Source organism: Medicago sativa, chromosome 6 (genome assembly GCF_051527215.1).
Source record: "Medicago sativa cultivar Bolivia chromosome 6, Bolivia_mono, whole genome shotgun sequence".
NCBI lineage: Eukaryota > Viridiplantae > Streptophyta > Magnoliopsida > Fabales > Fabaceae > Medicago > Medicago sativa.
The window spans coordinates 41,648,769-41,676,246 of record NC_140754.1 but is presented as its reverse complement, the minus strand read 5'-3'; the positions used below and the strand labels follow the sequence as shown (position 1 = coordinate 41,676,246).

The following is a 27,478-nucleotide window of genomic DNA, read 5'->3' as shown; positions in this document are numbered from 1 at the left end:
TGTGCTTGAGCAGGAAGTCTCTTGATTGTGTTCTTGAGCAAAGGAAGTCTCTTGCTTGTGTGCTTGAGCAAAGGAAGTCTCTTGCTTGTGTGCTTGAGCAATTGTAATCAGATATTACTCTTAGTGAAATCTCCTTGGAAGTGCAAGGGGGACTGGACTACTTCCGGATTGTGGAAGGAACCAGTATAATTGCTTTGTGTCGTTCTTCTTCTCTCTCTGTTTTATTCCGCTGCATTTAGATTCTGATAATCACTTCAGAAGCTGTCTCAATTCGCTTCAGATCAAGTGTGTTCAGTTTTAAGAGAAACGAAGAATTTTCCAAAAACACAATTCAACCCCCCTTCTTATGTTTTTCCCACCTTCAGAAGAAGCCAAGCAACAGAAGGATGCTAAGAGAAAAAGGGGTAAAGCTGAAAAAGAGACGGTGCAAGAAGCTCTTGAGAGGCTAGAACAAGAAGAAATAGAGCCTAAGAACAAGAAGGCTGCTGAACCTAAATTTCTTCCCATGTTTGAAGTTACTCCTGACATGGAGAAAAAGGCTAAAAAGCAAGCTGATCAATTCTTAGCTGAAAGAAAGAGAAAAGAAGCCCAAAAGAAGAGGGATGCAAAGCTTAAGGAGTCTACTCAAAGTTTGAATGAAGACTATTTTGCTAAGAAAATGGAGGAGGTAAAGGAGATTGCTGATGAGACTGCTGAATTAGCCAAGAAGAAAGTTGGCACTTCTGAATCTTCAAGACCAAAGCGTACTTCAGAAGCTGTAGATAACTCAGCAATGTTATCACAGGTATCTCAAGTCTCACACACACCTTGTACTACTTCATCTATCCCACCTGAGGACACTTCACTTTTAGATCATCTAGAAAGCCATTACCTAGGTGAACTACCCCAATCTAGCTTCAATTCTAACCCAGAAAAGGCCTCTGAAATGGTTTCTGAAACAACTGCTTCTGATAAGGACGTTTCAGAAAGCCAACAACAACAACAACCAAAACCAGAAAAAGCCTCTTCACCCCCTCAACCTGAACCTAAAACTTCGTCACCCCCACAACAACAACCAACTGTTCCTGAACATTCTGTTCCTGAACAAACAATTCCAAAACAGACCGTTCCTGAACACATTGTTCCTGAACAACCAGTTACTGAACCAACACTTGAACCTGAACCTGAAACTGCTGCTTCTGAATATCATGTTCATGAGCCAGCCCCTTCTTCCACAAATTCTTTACCAGTACAAGTTGTCAAAATCACCCACTACACTGGTGTGTGTGATATGGACACTGATTCTGAGGATGATCAAGATGATCATTCCTCTGATATGATTATTGACAACTGTGTTAACCAACCCTCAACTAGCCAACCATTAACCACAAACGACCAACGAACATCAAGTCAAGCCATTGTCCCCATAGCCCCTCCAAAACCCTCAAAACAACCTTCACCACCCACCATTTTTCTAGATTCTCATGTACTGCAAGGTGTGTGGGAAGATATGACTTCTGAAGTGCACAGGATGATTGAAGGAAGAAGTGACTTGGGTCACAAGATCAGCTATCAGAAGCAATGGAGGAGGATTAAGGAGAGAGTCATCAATCTGATCTCAACTCCGCATGATTCTTGTCTACAAGCTCAAGAGGAGGCCAAGCAGAAGTTGGAAAATTAGATCAATGAGATTGATGAGGATGTGGATGACATAGAAGTCCTTGGTACTTGGGTGAAGAATCCACTGAGCATAAGAGGAAGGGAACCTGAAGATTTCCTTCCCAACTATATTCATCCCAAGGATCTGGATTTAACTTTCCTCTCCAAGATCAACCTGAATAATGTTGCACCTAACTTGGCTCTAGTTCAGGAGAACACGGTGTTGAAGGAAAGGAACAGAGAGTTAGAGCAGAAGCTACAAGAGCAATATCAGAGGCTACTGAGAATTGAAGCTGAAATGGAACAAGCCATAATCAGGGAAGAAAAGAACAAGTCAGAGATGAACCAGAAATATGCTGATATTCAAGAGACTCTGAAGAAGATCTTAGAAAGCCAAAATAAGCCAAACCCTTAGTTTCACACCTTTAGCTTATTTTTAGCTTACTAGGCTTCTGATATATTCTGATTTATTTTTGCTTCTGATTTAGTCTTCGCTTCTGATATTTTATGCTTCTGAACTTTTCTCGCTTCTGAATAATATGACTGTTTATATCATGTGTATTAGTATTTGCTCTGATAATATTGTTTGCTATGCTCTGTTTAGTTTATTTTTGAAGATGGTTAATATGCTTTAAGTTATATAGATATTTATTATGCTCTGAACCTTTAATCTTATGTTTTTCTCATCTCTTCTTTTTGTTTATTTCTTTTTGCTAATGACAAAAGGGGGAGTATATGTGATAGTATTTAAAGGCTCTGAGCCCCATTAATAATATTTGAAATTTTGAAAAATTTCTATCCTTTTGTTTTACCTTAAAAAGGTGTATCAAAAAAGGGGGAGTATCAAATTTCAAATAAAATTAATTGAACCATTCTTCGTATCTATAAGTTAATTCTTTCAATTTTTAAGCTCTGATATTATTATGCGTAAAATGAATTTAATTAACCTGGATAGAACTTAGGGGGAGCTTACAAACCTCACCTTAAAGGCTATCAGACTCAGGGGGAGTTAGAGCTTACAAACCTCAGACTCTGAGCTTACAAACCTCAGAACCCCAAAAGTCAACTCGTTAATTAGATTAACAATAATTGATCAATTTTAAATACTATTGTTTGTCATCGTCAAAAAGGGGGAGATTGTTGGAACAAAATGTGTTTAACAATAAACCTTAAAGAGTTTTGATGATAACAAGGTATTAAAAATTGTAAATTGGACTAGCTAATATTTGTTTGTTATACCCTAATTTTGGACCTAAAAATACTTATTCAAAACATCTTTCCATCTTGAATATATGTCTATTACTCTTGAAGAATTGCCAATATGTGCTGTTGTTTACACTGACATTTTACTCTGCTTTATCTCTCAATTTAGCTTTAAAAATCTTTTCAACTGTGTATTTGTCTATGTTTTTTTTGCATTTCAAGTCATCCAAAAATATTTTCCTTGCATTTCAAGTCATTTGAATTTGTCTCTGAACAATTGCATATTTCTCTGTATTTTATTTTTTGCAAAATTCATGAAAAAGGGTATTTTAGTCATTTCCTGCATTCAAACTCATTTCAGTCCCTAAAAAAATTGTTTGAGTCTTTTCAATTGGTTTGAATAAGTCCTTGTTTCAATCTCATGTCAAAATCCATTTCAAAAATTACGTTTAAAGTCATTTTGAGTCAGTTTAGCCCCTAGGGGGCACTTTAGTCATTTCCTGTGTTAAAATTTCTTTTAATCCCTAAAAAATTGTCTCTGAGTCTTTTAATTTGCTTGTATAAACTCTTGCTTCAATTCCCTGTTAAAAATACTCTTTAAAATTGCATTTGAGTCGTTTCGAGTCATTTTAGTACCCAGGGGCATTTTGGTCATTTCACACGAAATTTTGACAGAGAGAGGTTACTTTGAAGTACCTCATTTAAGTAATTGGTTCGTTTTAGTCCGTTTTATTGTTTTTAATCGTTTCACTTTACGTTATTTTCCATTTATCAATTTTTATTCAATTTTATTTTTCATCTTAGTCCTAAAAATTTCTAAAAATTGCACTTTAGTCCTTTTGTTCCATTTTATTTCTTTTAAGATTTTTTTATTTTAATTTTAGTCCTTTAGGTCAAACTTTTGTTTTAGTCCTTTTTTAGGTCAATTGCATTTCAGTCCCAAAGTCTTAAAAATTACAAAATAGTCCTTTTTTTTTAAATTTACAGATTGGTCCCAAACTTTCAAAAATTGCAGAATGGTCCTCAAGTCAGTTTCAAGCCAAGGACGAGTTAGTTACAGTCCAGCACAGGTGTCAAGAGCTCATTGGTTCAGATATCACAGCTGGCCTATAAATACAGGCCAACTCATCACATGTGTCAGAATCACACCATTCTTTCAGTGCCAAATCATCACAAACAGATTCATACTTTCTCTCTCCATTCAGTTACGGTCAAAACACGGAAACTCCAAGAACACAGAGAACACATTGAAACCCTAACTTTTCCAGAATCAAAATAGAACCAAATTGAAGCTATTTCTTCACCATTCTCAGTGATTCAAAGATGAATCTTCATCGTTGAACGGTGTTCCTCTGCAATTCAAGCACAAATTCTCCACCAGAGGTGTGAATTCGTACGATCACAGAGAGTTTGAAAGAGAAGAAGAAGGATAAAAAAGATTTGAATCAGAGAAGAAGAAGAGGAAGTTCATCGGCTCGTTTTTCAGTTCGCAACAACGATTCACTTACCAGAAACTCAGAGAAGATTCACGAAGATTTTCTTCGTCTTCTCACTTGAATCTCCAGGTAAACGCATGAAACCTTCTCGTTTTTCGTTTTAAATCATCATCGAAGGTTTGTAAACTCAAATAAACGGTGAATCGAAGCAGAAACTCTAAAAAGATTTGAAAAAGATTGAAACCGAAACCCTAGAAACGTAATCTGTGAAGATTCACCGTTTATTTTGTAAATTCAAGCTCATAATCATAATCAACGAAGAAAATAGTGTAGATTAGGGTTTCAGTTCAAGAAGTTTCGAAAGTTTTGAAAACCTAAAAAACCGTAAGATTCAAGTACAGATCTGCTCTTATCAAAGCCTCGTTTCAAAAAATTAGTATCAGAACCATAAAGAAGGGGCAAAGACGAACATAACGGTGTTAAAATTTTCAGAAAAAGCTTCAGGTACGGCGGCGCCACCGGCGAGCCACCGTACCTGCACCGTTGTGCTCGTCGGGGAAGACGACGGAATCTTAGAGAGAAGTGAGAGCTTCTCTCACTTGGTTTGAGAGAAGAGAGAGAAAGAGAAGTGGGAAATGGCCTTGGACCGGCCTCTTGAGTTTTTAAAGGAGTGTGAACCAGACCGGTTCACCTGAACCAATCTGGTTCACTCCTGGACCATGCATTTGCACCGTCTGATCTAGGGTTTCAGGAACTGGATCAATCCAACGTCCCTGGGGCGTTTGGATGATCCAGGATCCACTTTCCTTTGGGCCTGGACCTGTTCCTTTGCAGACTTTCGTTTTTTACTTGTTTTTGTTGCTATTTCCACATTATTTTTTGATAATTGCACCCCTGTCATGACTAATTTGTTTTAGAAAATTCCATGAAATGTACAGATATTTTCTTGATAATTTTGTGATGTTTTTGTGCTACTGGTTTACTAAAAATTTTAATGAAAAATATTGTGACATGTTCTTGCTTTGTTACTTGAATTTCATATTAAAAAGTCTATGAAAATTGCATGATTTGATTCCTTTTCTTGATGGATGTTTATGATTCATGGTATATGATTTTGTGGAATTTTGTTACTGTTTGAATGTGTGTTTGTATTGAATATGTGCATGTGTTGGTTAGTTGCTTGCTTTGCAAGCTATGTTTGTGAATAAATAGTGCAAATAGGTCTAAATTCACATTAAAATGTAAGGCTTTACAATAACTTTTAGATCCTCATTTTAAACCCTAGATTTCATGTCTTGAAAATATGTTGAACCATGAGAGTTATAAGTCATAGTTAAGCCTTGCCTTGGTGATGAATTTTAGGTCTATTACATAGGGTTCTTGCTTGTTTTATATCCATTTTCTTCCCTTTTGTTATGATAGCTTTACTTGCCTATATCTCTATTCTTTTATGCCTTATATTACTAACCATTTCATCTATTGGTTTCATACATAAGCATCCCATCTCCATCCCACTTATTGCCATTTAAATCCATGCAATACTTAGTATGTAAAAAATTTAGGTATTTTGTAATTTTCCTAATGCTTTTAAATTCTTGCAAGACCGTAGCATGTATCTAGGCCAATGATGTAAAGGACAATGGACTCTAATGATGTACACCGACACAAGCACCGACACATGCACACACATCACATGGATATTTTAGATGAATGTTTAGGGGATGTATGTTTAGATGTATGCTTAGGAATCGCGATACTTAGAAAAATTCTCTTTTTCAAAATATATAAACAACATCACTCAAATGATTTTCTAAATAAACCTTGGGATCCAAATTCCCATTGATTTTCCCTTTCTTTTCTTAAATAAAATCTTAATGAATTTTAATCATACTTTGACTTTCTTTTGCAAAATAACTAATTCAACCTCACAATTTCACAATCTTATGGCCTTGAGGCCTCTCTCTCTCATTCTTCAAAATTCCATTTTCAAACTTAAAACCAACCAACAAAAACAAAAACATTTTTTGTGGAAGAGAACTACGGTGGATTTGATCCCTTAAAAGGGTACGTAGGCAAGGAACCAATATTCCTTCAATTCAAATAAAATAAAAATTCAAACACTTTCTTCTCCCTCCAATTCTTGACTTAGTAAACTCTTAGGTGTAAATATCATTTTTCAAATAGCATTTAAAAATAAAGCGCGTGCGTAGAAAGTAAAGACGGTTCCTATAGGATACTATAGTCGTTATGGGTGCCTAACACCTTCCCGTAGCGAAAACAACTCTCGGACCTCGATTCTCAAGGGTTTTGCTTATTTTTCCCTTCCCAAGAAAAAATGAGATATCAAAGGTTAAAAAAGTTCAAACTTAATCAATGTTTGACACCCGAAAAACCAAGATAAAACAGCTAGCGACTTCACTGGGGAGATTCGAGAGTTACGCCAAGTCTTTATTTCCACGCTTGCGCTTTCGTTTTTACTTGCTTCTTTTACTTGTTTTCTTACGTGAATAAATGTTTAAATTTTTGCTAACGTGTGGGGTGAGAATATCAAAAGTCCTACACCCGGGCTGAGTGAACTTAGGATTTACGGGGGATATAATCGACAATTCATTCCGAGGGTTGCCTCGTGTATTGGATTATGTGATCAATCCCACATAGCTGAGGCATTTTGGGGGTGATGTTGTCGGCACGTGTTGTCGCGTTTAGGCACTTTACTACCAATTGTTCTATGACACTATGAACCGTAGATAACCGAACCCATCCATGGCCATTTTCTAGGATGTAGTGCGGAGGCTAAACCGAGTGTTTGTCTCGAGTTTTAGTCGTCACGAGATACTACACTCAAGTTAGACCTTCTTACGGATAATCATGGAGCGAGTGTTGTCTCGTGACACCATGATATACATCGAAGAGGTTGCAACTTGGGAACCTTTTAGAACCCGATTACTATTATCCAAAACCCTAGTTTCACCGGACACCGTGTCCACCCTTGACTCCTTGACTTTGAACCTTAACCCTCCATGTTTTCTCCGTACTTGAATGTGATCATGCATACATGCATACATGCATCCATGCATAAACTTTTTCCCATGCATTTATCGAAGGGCTTAGACAAATTGAATTTGTAAACATTGTTGGAATGGGGAAGACTAAGTCCTACAAGTTCAAGGAAGTGGATTTGGCTAGTTTGAGAGATTTGGCACTCAAGATCAAAGATCCGGTTGGTTTCCGACATCGTTATGGGGAGTTACTTACTATTCTCCGGACTAATGTGGATGAGAAGCTTGTGCACACTCTAGTGCAATTCTATGATCGGGATTGTCGGTGCTTCACTTTTCCTGACTTTCAGTTGATGCCTACTCTAGAGGCTTATGTTTCCTTGACTGGCTTACCTATAGCCAAGGGAACACCTTTCTCTGGACTTGAGAATCCTCCTACTCCTTTGGTTATTGCTAAAGATCTCTATCTCAAGACCACCGATGTTTCCAAGAATCTTGTCACCACGGCTCGCATTCGAGGGTTCACTTCAGAGTATCTACTTGAGAAAGCCAAACTCAAAACCACTTGTCAGGACACTCTCGAGGCTATTCTTGCACTACTCATCTATGGGCTTATTCTCTTTCCAAATCTTGATGACTTCGTGGATATGAATGCTATTATGATCTTCCGCTCCAAGAATCCGGTTCCTACTTTGCTAGCTGACGCATACCATGCTATTCATGATCGATCCGTAAAGGGTCGTGGATACATTCTTTGATGTGTACCTCTCCTCTATAGGTGGTTTATTTCGCACCTTCCGAAGTCTTTCCATGATAATCCAGAGAATTGGTCTATTTCACATAGGATCATGGCTCTCACTCCTAATGAAGTGGTTTGGCTCACTCCCGCTGCTAGAGTCAAAGAGATTATTCTTGGTGGTGGAAAATTTCTTAATGTACCTCTTCTTGGTACCCGGGGTGGAATCAACTATAATCCGGAACTCGCCTTGAGACAATTTGGTTTCCCAATGAAAGAAAAGCCCATCTATCTTGCTACATCTCCTTATTTCTTCCATTACTCCAATGCTCCTACAGGAATAAGAGAAGATTTCATAGGGGCTTGGTATAAGCTTCGGAAGAAAGATGTGAAGCATATGGGTGTGAGATCCGGTGTTGCTCATGAGGCTTATACCCAATGGGTAATAAGCCAAGCCGAGAAGATTGGCATGCCTTACCCCGCCATGAGATATGTGTCTGCATCTATCCCAACCATGCCTTTACCTCTACTTTCACCTACTCAGGAGATGTATCAGGAGCATCTAGCCATGGAGAGCCGAGAGAAGCATCAGTGGAGGACTAGATACTATGAGGCTGAGAATTTGATTATGACTTTGGATGGAAAGGATGAGCAGAAGACTCATGAGGTCTTGACGCTGAAGAAAGAGTTAGCTAAAGCTAGGAAGGAGATTGAAGAAAAGGATAAGTTGCTTATGAGGGATTCCAAGAGGGCTAAGGGAGCCCATGATTTCTATGCCCGATACTGCAGCTATGACTCTGAGCTTGAGTCTGAGGATGATCCTTCCACTTCCTATGCTTGAGGATTGCTATGTCTTGTTGTTGTTTCCGGTTATTGTTGCTTTACATTTCGAAGTCTATCCCTTGGCTTAGCATTTCAAAGGGAATTATTTTGTAAAACCTTATGATGTTTGCATGTTGTTTCAATTGTTTTTGTAATGTTTACGAATTTCTAATTTGTCTAAAACCCTTCGATAACATAAAAAGAGTCTTTTGCATATGCATCTGTGCACATCATGCATCATATGCATCATACATTGGTCCCCAAAAGTCACAAAACTTCCCTTGTGCTCATTACCTCCTGGTTCTTCTGCCACAGTCTGAAAGGTGGCTCGTGCTCGTAAGATTTACCAACCAGATAGAATTCATCAAACAAGGTTATACAAGAGAAGGAATATGGCTAACGTTGAAGAAGAGAATGCTCAGCTCCGTGCCGAATTGGCTGCTATGAAAGAAGACTTGGCTAAGGCTCATGACACTATGTCTAATCTACTGGCTGCACAAGAACAACTGACTACATCCGTTCCGGTTACTACAGAAGTGATTCCATCTATCCCACTGTCCACTCTGGCTGTTGATGCTCGTTTTGTTATGCCCAATGGCCGTCCTTATGGACTCTTAGCTTTCTATTCTCCTAATACTGCAGCCGGTGTTTCTGGTGTCGGCAATCAAGGACAGATTCCTGTGACAACTTTTACTCCTACATCTATCTCTATGCCTCAAGTGACTACTGTTGTTACCGATCCTATTATGCATACTGTGCAACAGATAATTGATGTTGATACTCCGCGTGGACAAGACCCTATAATGGAGGCTATGAGAAAACAGTTAAGAGAGTTAGCTGGAGAACTCCGAGAGGTCAAAGCTAGCCGTGGGAATGGCGTTTCTGCTAAGGCTCGTGATCTATGCCTGGTATCCCGATTTAAGGTTCCTAAGAAGTTCAAAGTGCCAGATTTTGACAAATACAATGGAACGTCTTGTCCACATAGCCATGCATTCGGTACATTCGGAAGATGGCCAACTACGCAGATAATGATGCCCTGATGATTCACTGCTTCCAGGATAGCTTGGCAAAAGATACGGCAGATTGGTATACTAGTTTGAGCAAAGACAATATCCATACTTTTGAGGAACTTGTTGCTGCTTTTGAAAATCACTATGAGTTTAACACCCGCTTGAAGCTGAATAGGGATTCTCTTAAGTCTTTGTCTCAGAAGTTAGATGAAACCTTCCGTGAATATGCTCAGAGGTGGAGAGGGGCAGCTGCCCGTGTATCTCCTCGACTTGATGAGGAGGAATTGAGACAGACATTCCTGAAGACTTTAAAGAAAGAATACATGGAAAGGATGATAGCCTCTGCACCAAATAACTTCTCCGATATGGTTACTATGTGAACTCGTTTAGAGGAGGCTGTCAGAGAGGGAATCATTGTTCTTGAAAAAGGTGAGTCCTCAGCTAGTGCACCAAAAAAGTATGGTAATGGCCACCACAAAAGGAAGGAATCCGAAGTAGGGATGGTGTCCGGTAACCAATCTACAGCTACTGTCGCTCCTATTAATGCTGCTCAGTTACCTCTACCATATCAATACATGCAGTACTCTCAACATCCTTTCTTCCCACCATTCTACCAGTAATATCCTCTGCCACCGGGTCAACCGCCAGTACCCGTTAATGCCATTGCTCAGCAGGTACAACAGCAACCTCCTGCTCAGCAGCAACCTCCGCAACAACAGGGTCCTCGACCCAAAACTTATTTTCCACCAATACCAATGCGGTACACTGATTTGCTCCCGACTCTACTTGCTAAGGGACATTGTGTCACCAGACCAGGCAAGCCTCCGCCTTTACCACTGCCTCCCAGGTTATGATAGGATCTCACATGTGAATTCCATCAGGGCGCTCAAGTCCATGATGTTGAAGGTTGCTATGCTCTGAAATATGTTGTGAAGGATCTGATAGACAAAGGACGATTGACTTTTGAAAATAGTGTTCCGCATGTGCTCGACAATCCGCTTCCAAATCATGGTGCTGTTAATATGATTGAGGCTTTCGAGGGAGCTCAGTTCCCCCAAGAGGGCCCCACTTTAGATGTCCGTAATGTTACTACTCCTTTGGTACCACTACATGTCAAGGTCTGCCAAGCTTCTTTGTTCAATCACGATCATGATTCCTGTTCAGAATGTCTTCAGAACCCTATGGGCTGTTGTACGGTGCAAGGTGATATACAAAGCTTAATGGATAGCAAACACTTGATTGTCAGTGATGTTTGCGTGATTGTTCCAGTGTTTCATGACTCTCCTGTCGAGAATGCGCCTCAGACGAAGAATGTTGAACCTTTGGTGATCAGGCTACCTGACCCGGTATCTTATACCTCTACAAAGGCAATCCCTTACAAGTACGATGCAACTATGATTGAGAATGGAGTGTAAGTGCCTTTGGTATCCCCAGCTGCGGTTGGTAACATTGCTGAAGAAGTTACAACTCTGAGAAGTGGAAAAGTCCGTCCACCCTTGTTCCAAAAGAAGGTGGTTACACCTATCGCTACAATAACTCCACCAGTTGCTCCTCCTATTGACAAGAACACCGGCCCATCAGGTCAGTCTATTGAAGTGTCTAATCTGGATGAGATTCTGAGGCTTATTAAAAAGAGCGATTATAAGATTGTTGACCAGTTGCTGCAAACCCCGTCAAAGATATCCATCTTGTCTCTACTCCTGAGCTCAGAAGCCCACAGGAAAGTGTTGATGAAAGTACTAGAACAAGCCTATGTTGACCATGAAGTCTCCGTGGATCAGTTCGATGGAATAGTGGGTAACATTACTGCTTGCAATAACTTGGGGTTTGGTGACGATGAACTCTCCGAAGCGGGGAAACACCACAACTTGGCTTTGCATATCTCAGTGCACTGCAAATCTGACATGATATCCAATGTGCTGGTGGATACTGGATCATCCTTAAATGTAATGCCTGAGTCTACACTGAGACAGCTAAGTCATCATGGGATTTCCCTAAGGGGAAACAATTATTTGGTTAAGGCTTTTGACGGATCTCGTAAAGATGTTCCAGGAGAGGTAGATCTGCCAATCACCATTGGTCCCGAGACGTTCCAGGTCACTTTCCAGGTCATGGACATCAATACTTCTTACAGTTGTCTCCTCAGAAGACCGTGGATTCACGACGTTGGGGCAGTAACTTCCACTCTACATCAGAAACTCAAGTTTTTGAGGAATGGTAAGCTTGTCACGGTACATGGTGAAGAAGCGTATCTGGTTAGCATGCTGAAGGGACATCATTTCAAGGCTTGACTGTTGAAGGTGCAGAGCCCCGGAGGGCTAGTGCTAGTATGGCTTCATTGAAAGACGCCCAGAAAGCTGTCCAACAAGGGCAAGATGCCGGCTGGGGCAAAGTGATACAGATTCTGGAGAATAAACGTAAAGAGGGCCTTGGATTCTCCCCGACCTCAGGCGTTTCAACAGGAACTTTCCACAGTGCTGGATTTATCAATGTTATTGCTGAAGATGCTGCTGAGAGTAGTTATGTGCCTACGTTTGTTATACCAGGAGGCACCGTGAGAAATTGGGAAGCCATTGATGTTCCTTTAGTCATGCATGCTTCCATGTAATGTGTCTTGTTGCTCATGCTTTTCTTTGTTTTCAAAATAACAATCCTTTCGCTCTGCCCAAGGCGAAAGTGATGTCTTTGTAAGGGCGTGTTTGTTTCGGCATTGCCGTTATTAATAAAAGTTGTCGTCTTTTCCGCGACTCTTTGTTTTTTTACTTTTTAGTGCCTTTTTCTTGGAAATAATGGTAATGCCAGAAAGAACCAAAACATCTGTATTTTCTTATTAATTTCAAAAATCTGCATGAAAAACATTTTTTCTAAAAACATCCCAATCATATTATGCAGATTGAACCATAATAAACCCGTTGAACACAGTGACCCTATGGTTCCTCCAAATTTTGAATTCCCTGTATACGAAGCTGAAGATGAGGAGGATGACGAAGAGATACCGTATGAGATCACTCGACTGCTTGAGTAAGAAAGAAGAGCCATTCAGCCTCACCAGGAAGAAATTGAGCTTATCAACCTGGGTACTGAAGAAAAGAAGCGAGAGATCAAAATTGGTGCTGCACTTGAGCCAGAAGTGAAAAAGAAGATTACTCAGCTTCTCCATGATTACCCAGATATCTTCGCATGGTCCTATGAAGATATGCCAGGTCTAGATCCCAAAATTGTGGAACATCGGATACCGATAAGACCTGAATGTCCTCACGTGAAACAGAAATTAAGAAGGTCGCGTCCAGACATGGCTCTTAAGATCAAGGCTGAGGTACAGAAGCAAATTGATGCGGGTTTCCTCATGACAGCTGAATATCCTGAGTGGATTGCCAACATTGTACCAGTGCCAAAGAAAGATGGGAAAGTTCGAATGTGTGTTGATTATAGAGATTTGAATAAAGCCAGTCTGAAAGACAACTTTCCATTACCTCATATTGATGTGCTTGTTGACAGTACCGCTCAGTCTAAAGTGTTCTCCTTCATGGATGGTTTCTCCGGCTATAACCAGATACGGATGTCACTTGTAGATAGGGAAAAGACGTCCTTTATCACTCCGTGGGGGACGTTCTGTTATAAAGTGATGCCGTTCGGATTGATAAATGCCGATGCTACCTATCAAAGGGGTATGACTACTCTGTTTCATGATATGATTCATAAAGAAATTGAAGTATATGTTGATGATATGATTGTGAAATCAAGTGATGAAGAGCAACATGTTGTGTATTTGAAAAAGATGTTTGAAAGATTGAGAAAGTACAAGCTGCGATTGAATCCTAACAAGTGTACATTTGGTGTAAGATCTGGAAAGTTACTAGGCTTCATTGTCAGCCAAAGAGGCATTGAAGTTGATCCTGACAAAGTCCGAGCCATCAGAGAGATGCCGGCCCCTCAAACTGAAAAGCAAGTCAGAGGTTTCCTCGGACGCCTGAATTACATTTCAAGATTTATATCCCACATGACTACTACCTGTGGACCAATTTTCAAATTGCTCAGAAAGAATCAGCCTGTTGTATGGAATGATGAATGCCAAGAAGCTTTTGATAGCATTAAAGAATACTTGTTGGAACCACCTATCCTTGTCCCGCAAGTGGAAGGAAGGCCCTTGATTATGTATCTGTCAGTGTTAGATGATTCTGTGGGTTATGTTCTCGGTCAACAAGACGAGACTGGAAAGAAAGAACATGCCATCTACTATCTGAGCAAGAAATTCACCGACTGTGAAACCCGTTATACAATGCTTGAAAAGACTTGCTGTGCTTTAGCTTGGGCTGCCAAACGCCTGCGTCATTATATGGTGAATCATACAACTTGGCTGATATCCCGAATGGATCCAATCAAGTATATCTTTGAGAAGCCTGCTGTTACTGGAAAGATTGCACGTTGGCAAATGTTGTTGTCTGAATATGATATTGTGTACAAAGCTCAGAAAGCAATTAAAGGAAGTATCCTTGCTGAGCATCTTGCTTGTCAACCTCTTGATGATTACCAGCCGATCAAGTTTGATTTCCCTGATGAAGAGATCATGTATCTGAAAGCAAAAGACTGTGAAGAACCATTGATCAGTGAAGGGCCGGACCCCAACAGCAAGTGGGGATTGGTATTTGATGGTGCTGTCAATGCTTACGGTAAAGGGATCGGGGCCATTATTGTAACCCCACAGGGGCACCACATTCCTTTCACCGCTCGAATAACCTTTGAATGCACAAACAACATAGCTGAATATGAAGCATGCATCTTGGGCATTGAAGAAGCCATTGACCTGAGAATTAAGCACCTTGACATCTATGGAGACTCTGCACTTGTTATTAATCAGATAAAGGGTGAATGGGAGACTCATCATGAGAAGCTGATCCCTTACCGTGACTATGCAAGACGTCTGTTGACATACTTTACAAAGGTTGAGCTGCACCATATCCCTCGGGATGAAAACCAGATGGCTGATGCTCTCGCTACTTTATCTTCCATGTTTCGTGTGAATCACTGGAACGATGTGGCCATAATCAAAGTACAGCGTCTCGATACACCCGCTCATGTGTTTGTTGTTGAAAATATTCCAGATCAGGCTGATGAAGATGTGAATGATGGAAAACCTTGGTATTACAACATCAAACAGTTCTTGCAAAATCATGAATATCCACCTGGTGCTTCCAACAGGGATAAAAGGACCTTGAGAAGATGGGCTAGCAGAATCCTTCTGGACGGAGAAATCCTATACAAGAGGAATTACGACATGGTCTTGTTAAGATGTGTTGATGAACAAGAAGCTGAGAAATTGATGCACGATGTACATGACGGTACTTTTGGGACCCATGCTACAGGTCACACTATGTCAAGAAAACTGTTGAGAGCCGGCTATTACTGGATAACTATGGAACGCGACTGCTACAAACATGCCAAGAGATGCCACAAATGTCAAATCTATTCTGACAAGATTCATATGCCTCCACATGCCCTCAATGTTATCTCTTCCCCATGGCTTTTCTCTATGTGGGGCATTGACATGATCGGAAGAATTGAACCAAAAGCTTCCAATGGACATCGTTTCATCCTAGTGGCAATTGATTATTTCACCAAGTGGGTTGAAGCTGTTTCCTATGCAAATGTGACCAAGCAAGTGGTAGTAAAGTTTATCAGGAATAACATCATCTGTCGATACGGTGTTCCTAACAAGATCATCACTGACAATGGTTCCAATTTGAACAATAGCATGATGCAAGATTTATGTGAAGAATTCAAGATTGAGCATCATAACTCTTCTCCTTACAGACCTCAGATGAATGGTGCAGTTGAGGCCACTAACAAGAACATCAAGAAGATTGTTCAAAAGATGGTCACTACTTACAAAGACTGGCATGAGATGTTACCGTTTGCCTTGCATGGTTACCGTACTACGGTGCGCAGTTCAACCGGGGCAACTCCTTTTTCTCTTGTATATGGCATGGAAGCAGTTCTCCTTCTGGAAGTGGAGATTCCATCTCTTCGGGTAATCATGGAAGCGAAGTTAACTGAGGCTGAATGGTGTCGAAGTTGGTATGATCAGTTGAATTTGATTGAAGAAAAACGTATGGATGCTATGGCTCACGGACAGTTGTATCAAGTACGAATGAAGAATGCTTTTGACAAGAAAGTTCGACCTCGAGAATTCAAGGAAGGCAAACTTGTATTGAAAAAAAGGATAAGCCAACAACCCGACCCAAGGGGCAAGTGGTCACCTAACTATGAAGGTCCTTATGTTGTTAAGAAGGCTTTCTCTGGTGGTGCCTTGATCCTTACACACATGGATGGTGTTGAACTTTTGAATCCTGTCAATGCTGATATAGTCAAGAAATACTTTGTCTAAAAAGAAAAGAACAGCGTGGTAGGTCGAAAACCCGAAAGGGTGGCCTAGGCAAAAATGCGCTTCTCGGTGGATCGAAAACCCGAAAGGGCGATCCAGGCAAAAGTTAGGGACAAAAAAATGAATATGAAAAAGCTCGCTGAGATTGTACGCAACTCAGGCAAGAATGAGCATCTCGATGAGCCGACAACCCGAAAGGGCGGTTCATGCAAAAATGAGATTGACAATAAAAGACAAGTAACTATATCTGGCAAACCACCATCATCCCTTGGGGCATCTACAACTGTCAATGATCGTCTTCATCAGAAGCTTCTGTACTTGTGAATTCAAAATTTCTATGAAATGTAGCGGTCATCGTGTTCAATGTACCACCAACCAATAGAATTACCATTTTCCAAGCTTTGTAAATCTGTGGGGTTATGCCTCTAGCTGACTTTCACTCTTCTACATCAATTTGAGCCTGTGCTGTTGTTTGAAACTCTACTTTCTTTCTATTTTCAATGCTATATACAAAATACTTTCTTTCTATTTTGATAATGTCAATATCTGAAACAAGCATTTTTGAAAATTGAAAAATCTTTTTCATCTATTTTGAAAGCAAACCTGAGCAATAGGGTACATTTCAACGAAACGTGCATGAATAAATGTCTATCAATGTCTATTTCAATACATGTTACGAGCAGTTTGTTCCCCAGGATGATCTGTGGTCAATGGCAAGAATGAAAAAACAGAATGGAAAGAATCGAAAAATAAAAATGAAAAGCTCGTTAAGTTGAAAACCCGAAAGGGCGGCTTAGGCAAAAATGAGCACCCCGCTAATTGACAACCTATGAAGGCGATTCAGGCAAAAATGGGGCAATGAAAAGAATTTATTCCCGGTGAATCGAAAACCCGAAAGGGCGGTTGAGGCAAAAATGGGATTGAAAAATAAAAAATGAAATGACATGAAAAGCATTGACCACAGATGCGAACATCCGATGTTTACCCAGCACTGACACGCCTAGCAACGGCGACCTGTATCGAAAAAATTTCCAAGGTTCCCTCTTCGACAAGTTTTTATTGCCCTCAGCCATGATTTTGATACGTCTCTCAACGACGGTCTTTCCAAAGAGGATTTCTATGTGAACATGTTATAGAACGAGCCACTACGTGCCCAATCTTCCAATGTTTTGCCTGTCTCTGTGAAACTTCTATGTCAAATTACAAACCAATCATGCATTTCAAGCATTCATACATACATAATCATTCATTTTACGTGCTCATACATTTAATAATCTTGTTATACCATACATACATGTTGCATTTCCCATCTCAATTTTCAATTCAACTTAATTTCCACTTTCAATTCAGTTCAATCCCAACCTTCAATTCAACTCAATTTCAACCCTCAATTCAATGTCTATGTCTATGTCTCTGATTATGTTCAACTTTCAATGTCTCTTTCAATGTCAATTTTCAAATTCAGTGTCTCAATCAATGTTAGTTCACTCTCAACTTTCTCTTGGGCCAACAATAATGGTCGTGCCTATCTTCAAGTCAAGTCAATATCAGCTTACTCTCAATTCGTATCTTTCCAAATCAAACTTCCAACTTGTATCCTGCTATATGTCTTGTTATTGGTCAAGTGGCTAGTTCGATCCAAAGAACAGCTTGTACCTGTTTATATGCCTATGCTTTCGGTCAAACGGCAAGTTTGATCCAAAGAACAGTTTGTACCCTGCTTATGTTTTGTTATCGGTCGAATGGTTAGCTCGATCCAAATAACAGTTTGCACCTACCTATGTTGTGATATTGATCAAGCAGCAAGTTCGATCCAAAGAACAGCTTGTATCAGCCTCTTGTCTATGTCTCCAGGTCAAATGGCAAGTTCGATCCAAAGAACAGTTTGTACCTGTCTATCTGTCTGAATTTTCAATCAAGCGACAAGTTCGATCCAAAGAACAACTTGTATCTTCCTACATGTCTATATTTCCGGTCAAGTGCCAAGTTCGATCCAAAGAACAGCTTGTACCTGTCTTGTAATTCTATCCCCCGGTCAAGTAGCAAGTTCGATCCAAAGGACAGCTTGTACCCATCTCTTGTTTGTATTCCATGGTCAAGTGGCGAGTTCAATCCAAAGAACAGCTTGTACCTATCTTTTGTCCCCTGGTTTGTCTACCCTGTCAATGCCTACCTAAATCCCCAGTGATGTGGCATGCTCTGTAGACTCCAGTTCGTTTGTCTTGCATTCATAATCAAAACGTTGCATGACACCCACATTTTGAAGATCTGAGAGCGTATTTTTATGTCCAAAAACAGTGCAAATGTTAATATTTAAGTGTCTTCGTCCCGTCAAATCAAAGACTTCGTCTCTTGACTCTCCGGACAAAGAAACTTAAATAGGGACAGCTGTTATACCCTAATTTTGGACCTAAAAATACTTATTCAAAACATCTTTCCATCTTGAATATATGTCTATTACTCTTGAAGAATTGCCAATGTGCTGTTGTTTACACTGACATTTTACTCTGCTTTATCTCTCAATTTAGCTTTAAAAATCTTTTCAACTGTGTATTTTTCTATGTTTTTTTTGCATTTCAAGTCATCCAAAAATATTTTCCTTGCATTTCAAGTCATTTGAATTTGTCTCTGATCAATTGCATATTTCTCTGTATTTTATTTTTTGCAAAATTCATGAAAAAGGGTATTTTAGTCATTTCCTGCATTCAAACTCATTTTAGTCCCGAAAAAATTGTTTGATTCTTTTCAATTGGTTTGAATAAGTCCTTGTTTCAATCTCATGTCAAAATCCATTTCAAAAATTACGTTTAAAGTCATTTTGAGTTAGTTTAGCCCCTAGGGGGCACTTTAGTCATTTCCTGTGTTAAAATTTCTTTTAATCCCTAAAAAATTGTCTCTGAGTCTTTTAATTTGCTTGTATAAACTCTTGCTTCAATTCCCTGTTAAAAATACTCTTTAAAATTGCATTTGAGTCGTTTCGAGTCATTTTAGTACCCAGGGGCATTTTGGTCATTTCACACGAAATTTTGACAGAGAGAGGTTACTTTGAAGTACCTCATTAAAGTAATTGGTTCGTTTTAGTCCGTTTTGTTGTTTTTAATCGTTTCACTTTACGTTATTTTCCATTTATCAATTTTTATTCAATTTTATTTTTCATCTTAGTCCTAAAAATTTCTAAAAATTGCACTTTAGTCCTTTTGTTTCATTTTATTTCTTTTAAGATTTTTTTTATTTTAATTTTAGTCCTTTAGGTCAAACTTTTGTTTTAGTCTTTTTTTAGGTCAATTGCATTTCAGTCCCAAAGTCTTAAAAATTACAAAATAGTCCTTTTTTTTAAATTTACAGATTGGTCCCAAACTTTCAAAAATTGCAGAATGGTCCTCTAGTCAGTTTCAAGCCAAGGACGAGTTAGTTACAGTCCAGCATAGGTGTCAAGAGTTCATTGGTTCAGATATCACAGCTGGCCTATAAATACAGGCCAACTCATCACATGTGTCAGAATCACACCATTCTTTCAGTGACAAATCATCACAAACAGATTCATACTTTCTCTCTCCATTCAGTTACGATCAAAACACGGAAACTCCAAGAACACAGAGAACACATTGAAACCCTAACTTTTCCAGAATCAAAATCGAACCAAATTGAAGCTATTTCTTCACCATTCTCAGTGATTCAAAGATGAATCTTCATCATTGAACGGTGTTCCTCTGCAATTCAAGCACAAATTCTCCACCAGAGGTGTGAATTCGTACGATCACAGAGAGTTTGAAAGAGAAGAAGAAGGATCAAAAAGATTTGAATCAGAGAAGAAGAAGAGGATGTTCACCGGCTCGTTTTTCAGTTCGCAACAACGATTCACTTACCAGAAACTCAGAGAAGATTCACGAAGATTTTCTTCGTCTTCTCACTTGAATCTCCAGGTAAACGCATGAAACCTTCTCGTTTTTCATTTTAAATCATCATCGAAGGTTTGTAAACTCATATAAACGGTGAATCGAAGCAGAAACTCTAAAAAGACTTGAAAAAGATTGAAACCGAAACCCTAGAAACGTAATCTGTGAAGATTCACCATTTATTTTGTAAATTCAAGCTCATAATCATAATCAGCGAAGAAAATAGTGTAGATTAGGGTTTCAGTTCAAGAAGTTTCGAATGTTTTGAAAACCTAAAAAACCGTAAGATTCAAGTACAGATCTGCTCTTATCAAAGCCTCGTTTCAAAAAATTAGTATCAGAACCATAAAGAAGGGGCAAAGACAAACATAACGGTGTTAAAATTTTCAGAAAAAGCTTCAGGTACGGCGGCGCCCCCGGCGAGCCACCGTACCTGCACCGTTGTGCTCGTCGGGGAAGACGACGGAATCTTAGAGAGAAGTGAGAGCTTCTCTCACTAGGTTTGAGAGAAGAGAGAGAAAGAGAAGTGGGAAATGGCCTTGGACCGGCCTCTTGAGTTTTTAAAGGAGTGTGAACCAGACCGGTTCACCTGAACCAATCTGGTTCACTCCTGGACCATGTGTTTGCACCGTCTGATCTAGGGTTTCAGGAACTGGATCAATCCAACGTCCCTGGGGCGTTTGGATGATCCAAGATCCACTTTCCTTTGGGCCTGGACCTGTTCCTTTGCAGACTTTCGTTTTTTTACTTGTTTTTGTTGCTATTTCCACATTATTTTTTGATAATTGCACCCCTGTCATGACTAATTTGTTTTAGAAAATTCCATGAAATGTACAGATATTTTCTTGATAATTTTGTGATGTTTTTGTGCTACTGGTTTACTAAAAATTTTAATGAAAAATATTGTGCATCATAAAAATTGCATGATTTGATTCCTTTTCTTGATGGATGTTTATGATTCATGGTATATGATTTTGTGGAATTTTGTTACTGTTTGAATGTGTGTTTGTATTGAATATGTGCATGTGTTGGTTAGTTGCTTGCTTTGCAAGCTATGTTTGTGAATAAATAGTGCAAATAGGTCTAAATTCACATTAAAATGTAAGGCTTTACAATAACTTTTAGATCCTCATTTTAAACCCTAGATTTCATGTCTTGAAAATATGTTGAACCATGAGAGTTATAAGTCATAGTTAAGCCTTGCCTTGGTGATGAATTTTAGGTCTATTACATAGGGTTCTTGCTTGTTTTATATCCATTTTCTTCCCTTTTGTTATGATAGCTTTACTTGCCTATATCTCTATTCTTTTATGCCTTATATTACTAACCATTTCATCTATTGGTTTCATACATAAGCATCCCATCTCCATCCCACTTATTGCCATTTAAATCCATGCAATACTTAGTATGTAAAAAATTTAGGTATTTTGTAATTTTCCTAATGCTTTTAAATTCTTGCAAGACCGTAGCATGTATCTAGGCCAATGATGTAAAGGAAAATGGACTCTAATGATGTACACCGACACAAGCACCGACACATGCACACACATCACATGGATATTTTAGATGAATGTTTAGGGGATGTATGTTTAGATGTATGCTTAGGAATCGCGATACTTAGAAAAATTCTCTTTTTCAAAATATATAAACAACATCACTCAAATGATTTTCTAAATAAACCTTGGGATCCAAATTCCCATTGATTTTCCCTTTCTTTTCTTAAATAAAATCTTAATGAATTTTAATCATACTTTGACTTTCTTTTGCAAAATAACTAATTCAACCTCACAATTTCACAATCTTATGCCCTTGAGGCCTCTCTCTCTCATTCTTCAAAATTCCATTTTCAAACTTAAAATCAACCAACAAAAACAAAAACATTTTTTGTGGAAGAGAACTACGGTGGATTTGATCCCTTAAAAGGGTACGTAGGCAAGGAACCAATATTCCTTCAATTCAAATAAAATAAAAATTCAAACACTTTCTTCTCCCTCCAATTCTTGACTTAGTAAACTCTTAGGTGTAAATATCATTTTTCAAATAGCATTTAAAAATAAAGCACGCGCGTAGATAGTAAAGACGGTTCCTATAGGATACTATAGTCGTTATGGGTTCCTAACACCTTCCCGTAGCAAAAACAACTCCCGGACCTCGATTCTCAAGGGTTTTTCTTATTTTTCCCTTCCCAAGAAAAAATGAGATATCAAAGGTTAAAAAGGTTCAAACTTAATCAATGTTTGACACCCGAAAAATCAAGATAAAACATTGTTCAAGTGTACAGGACCATAATTAAAAAGTTACATCATTTATTGGTTCTGAATGAGCAAATAAAGACCAAAAGGAATCAACAAAATTGAAGTTTAGACGCTCCTGAAGGCAACTTGCTCCTGAAGAGAATAAGCGCTCCTGAAGTAAAGTCGCTCCTGAAGTTAGTAAAGTGCTCCTGAATCCTGAAGACAAGAGGTCCATAAGCTGCATCATCAGAAGCTGCATCATCAGAAGCTACAACATCAGAAGCCATTTAACCAGAAGCTGAAGATCAACTGGATTTGCAAAATTCAAGGATTCAAGAGTTTTTTCATGGATCAAAATTCATCAAAGGGCAGCAGAAGATTAGTGGAACGTTGCAACAGTCATTTCAAAGGTGTTTGAAGGCATGTGCTTGCAATTTGGACGAAAGCGTTGACATTGTACTATTGTACGAACTGTATAACCACCTTCTCCACTACTCTGTTTTGTGTCCACGCTACAAGACAAGAAAACAGCTCCAGAATACGACTTCGCATGCAAAGATGTTCCTTTGGATTAGGAATGGATTTCAAATTTGTTCTTCATAGGACAACAACCAAATCAGGCAAAAGATCATTGGTGAAAAAATCAAGCTTCAACAACGACTCTTTGATGTGCTGGCAATTTCACAACGTCTCTTTCACACCTCTATATATAGGAGTGAAGACTTAGAGAATTGGCAATGCTGATCGAAAGACTCACAACATTTTTACAAGTGCCAAACCTCTACTAAAATTGTTCTGCATTCACTTAGAATTTCTGCGTCTCAAAGTTTCATTTTAGTAATTCTCAAGTTATTGAGTCTGTATCTGATTTGTATTGTGAGCACCTCTGATTGTATATCAAGTGTTCAACCTTAAACAATTTTTTGTGTAATTTTGTTTAGTTAGAAGTCTCTTGCAGTTGTGCTTGAGCAGGGAAGTCTCTTGATTGTGTTCTTGAGCAAAGGAAGACTCTTGCAAAGTGTGCTTGAGCAAAGGAAGTCTCTTGCAGGTGTGCTTGAGCAATTGTAATCAGATATTACTCTTAGTGAAATCTCCTTGGAAGTGCAAGGGGGACTGGATTACTTCCGAATTGTGGAAGGAACCAGTATAATTGCTTTGTGTCGTTCTTCTTTTCTCTCTGTTTTATTCCGCTGCATTCAGATTCTGATTATCACTTCAGAAGCTGTTTCACTTAGCTTCTGATCAGTGTGTTCAGTTTTAGGAGAAACGAAGAATTTTTTTTCAAAACACAATTCAACCCCCCTTCTTGTGTTTTTCTCACCTTCAAAATGCACCACGCCACGTTGAACTCTTTACAAAGTTTGGATGAGAGATCATTGTGAGTGGTGAGATTACTGATTCACAAACGGAATGGGGTTCATAGAGGTTATAATCTCACAACGATTCTAGTGGTTCAAATTTTATTTGCTCTATGTGCTGGTTCATATTTAAATTTATTTTCTCTATGTGCTGGTTAATATTTAAAAGACACTAGTGTTTACGCATTAATGTTTACGCTCTTGAGCACACGTAAAATCTAAATTAATCTTGTTGATACTTCCACCATAAATCTTAATCAATTATGAAGATCTGCAAAAAGAACTAATAGTGAATGTATGGCATGCGTTGATCACGCTGCCCATAATGATTTTCTGCATTATATACGCTAATTCCTAGGATTTAACATACCCTTTTCTATTTGGAAACGAGGCAAAGCAAGGATTTCTAGTTTATAGTCCAGACAAGTCAAGGATATTGTATAAAAGATGATGTGTCAAACTTAGACATGGATATCTGGCACAATACTAACACGACACATGGACACCAATAATAATTTGAGAAAATAGAAGAGATTCAAATTTACAACACATGTCGGTGTCGACAATAAATAATTGAATCTAAAGTTTGAGCGCAATATGGAACTATATCTACTATGGTGGATCCGTATAGAAAATAACTCCTCCTTTTTCGTTTATTACTTTCTTAAGTTAGTGAGATTCACAGAGCTATATATCGCCCCGACTTCCTGAAAAACAATTAATCTTAGGGAGTGTTACCACATCCATTGTGTTAAGACCGTAAGGACACCCCTTTCGAGGTATGGTTACGTATAACCTAGGTTAGGATCTCACCCTTTCCTCACGAAGAGTATTCAGGACCTGAGCTCCTTGGCCTATGACAAGAGTCCTATCAAGAACTTAGAGCTTAGCTATAGCTTCTTATAGCTTTCAAGCTCTTCTGTTCAAGCTAACGTTCAAACACTATCTCCTGATCCTTTCACCTTTCGATGCATAAGGACAAATTCATATCTAGCAAACATGTTTCACTTTGACACCGGTTAACAACAAGAGATCTATAGCATTAAAAATAAAAGTGATCTTAATTCTACTTCTAAAGATTTTGAGTTAAAGCATTTTGTTAGAAAAAAAATCTCGGCGCTATAGCTCTATATATTGCAAGTAAATAAACGTCATAAACTCACCATGTCTAAACCACAAGAAGGGGTTTAGCTCATGGTGGGCTGAACCATAGAGATGCAGATGAAAATAAAGATAATGGATATTTAATGGAAGAGACAAACACAACACATTGATTTATTTAATGGATATTTTTTCATATTAAAGTGATAAATAATATATTAATATGTTAATATATTATAAATAGATAGAATAATTTTGTATTAAATATAATATTAAGAAGAATCTTTTTGTGTGACCTCTCTTTATAGTGTGATGAAGAGACAAAAACAACACATTGATGTACTTAATGGGTATTTTTTTAGTATTTGTAATGTTAAGAAGAAAGTGAGCTCTATAAATAATAAAGAGATAAATACATATATTACAAACAAAGAGGGATATATGGCAAAAATTGTCAATTTTGTTTATAGTATGATTATCTTTCTTTCCCTGATTCTAGTTGCAACGAATGCTGAACGTAAGCCATTTCTAACCATCTAAAATTTTCTTTTCTATTTCATACACAATATATTATCCTATTTTATTTACACTTTTTATTCTTCTTTTTTTATTATAGGGTGTAAAGGCGTTCCTTGTCCTGATCGTGATGATCTACTAAATATGTGCCTCCCTGGTATGGAACCGAAATGTGCGTATGGAGTGATTTTTTGTTTGCCGATAGGGCAGCAAACAAATCGTGTGCTCACATGATTTTTCATATATTGCCAGACCCAAGATAGTACACAAATGCTTTGCTACAATATTCCACGAGCTGTCATTTAGTTATTTTCTCACCTCCCAATAAATAATTTTTATTTTTATTTTTATAATTTCAAGAACTTTTTAGTTTTATATTTGCACTCTAAAATAATGATAACGAAAAGAAATAAGACATCAACAAATATTATTTAGATGATCTTCTTTGTTTATTTGGATATATCCCCTTGAACTTCAATTCATGCATATCATATTTTCTTTCCCACCATACCTCTTATTATAATATCTTTAAAAGTTTTGTAACTTACAAGCCTATGGTTTTATATATTTGTCATAATAACGTTATATTTGTGATTTTTCTCATACTTCAATTTATATTTCTTTTACATTTTAATTCATCCACGATCGAATTTCATCCACGATCGAACCCAAGTGGGTCGTGGTACCATCCTTTGTTGTACATCTCGGCTATATAGGTGGTTTACCTCTCACTTACCCCGATCTCCTCTTTTCACAACAAATCCAGAGAACCTTCTGTTGTCCCAAAGAATTTTGTCCCTTACCCCAACCGATGTAGTTGTTGTAAATTTTGAGTATATTTCAAAAGTTTCAAATATTTTGTGTCTCATAATTTTAATTGAGACAAATATAGAAAAATATTTTTAATAAAAATTTATAATTATCATGTTTTACTCCATACTTATGTGAATACATTTTAATGATGGTTTACTTGGTCAATGCCTCTCTATAACGTGCCTTTTCTTCAATCTTGTAAATTGGCTTTAATATGTAACGGATTGACTTTAATTTGTAACAGAATAATTGGCATATAGAATATAGCATTTTTCCACTTTGAGAAGAATGAAAGAGATACAATGTTTCTTTCACGTTTCATATATATACACGTACAGAAGAAGAAAAGTAATGCTACAATTTGTCATTTGCTTTTCATCAATATTTGAAACAAAAACAATTATCTCCATCCCTCACAAATTAATTCCGGGTCTTCATCTTCCTGAAAATTTCTTCTTGTCAGTTCTATATCCTCGGTTTTTACTGGGAAGGGTCTGTTAAATCCTGAGGGATTAGCGTATAATTACGCGGAAAATCCTTAAGGACAGTGCGATCAGCACGTCTCAGACTACTTTCACTATTTGTTCATTTTGCAGTTCTCTTATTGAATGGTCTGTTAAATCCTGAGGGATTAGCGTATAATTACGCGGAAAATCCTTAAGGACAGTGCGATCAGCACGTCTCAGACTACTTTCACTATTTGTTCATTTTGCAGTTCTCTTATTGAATTGATGAGTAGAGATGGTGATTGATGAGTTATGTCGGTGGTCAATTCAACACAATCTCCAAAAAGATAAGTTTATTGATCTCTCTTTTGTTTATATTTAATTAATTTTTATATTAATATATTAATTATTATTTAGAGATATAATTTTATGCCTAAATTTACAACAATCTTAAGGATTTTCTTAATTGTGTTAATGGCTGCCGATGGTAGGGTTTTCATTGCAAGCTGCTATGTGACACCTGTGAGTGGAGAAACTTGTGATAAATTGGATGAAATTAAGCACATCAACTGGTTTCAAATAAGGAGACGAAATAGCCAAAAATAAGATAAAGCTGAACCTGTATACAAACTTTAGAAAGAATATTATCGGCGAAAATTTGACCGAGAATTTGGATAAATTAAAAACTATTGTTGGGTCACTCTACAAGGTATGCACTTTTCCTGTACTGATCAATTTGTGAACTAATTTCATGCAACTTGTGTATTCCATCATCGTTGAATTTGTGTTTTTAAAGGAAACTGCTTTAATGATCTATTTATAAAATTATTGAGAGGCAATGTTGTGTCTTTTAATATAATATAGTCTATGTTAATTCTCTAGAAAATT

At 38.0% G+C, this 27,478-nt stretch overlaps 1 long non-coding RNA gene across 1 annotated transcript in view; it reads right to left on the bottom strand.

Annotated features, from left to right (window-relative positions):
* Positions 1-25,001, bottom strand: part of LOC146915210 (uncharacterized) — a 70,444-nt gene extending 45,443 nt beyond the window's left edge. Inside the window, exon 1 of the long non-coding RNA XR_015014508.1 lies at positions 24,878-25,001. This is a non-coding gene — a long non-coding RNA (uncharacterized LOC146915210). The remainder of the gene's footprint in view (positions 1-24,877) is intronic.
* Between the last annotated feature and the right edge of the window lie 2,477 nt (positions 25,002-27,478).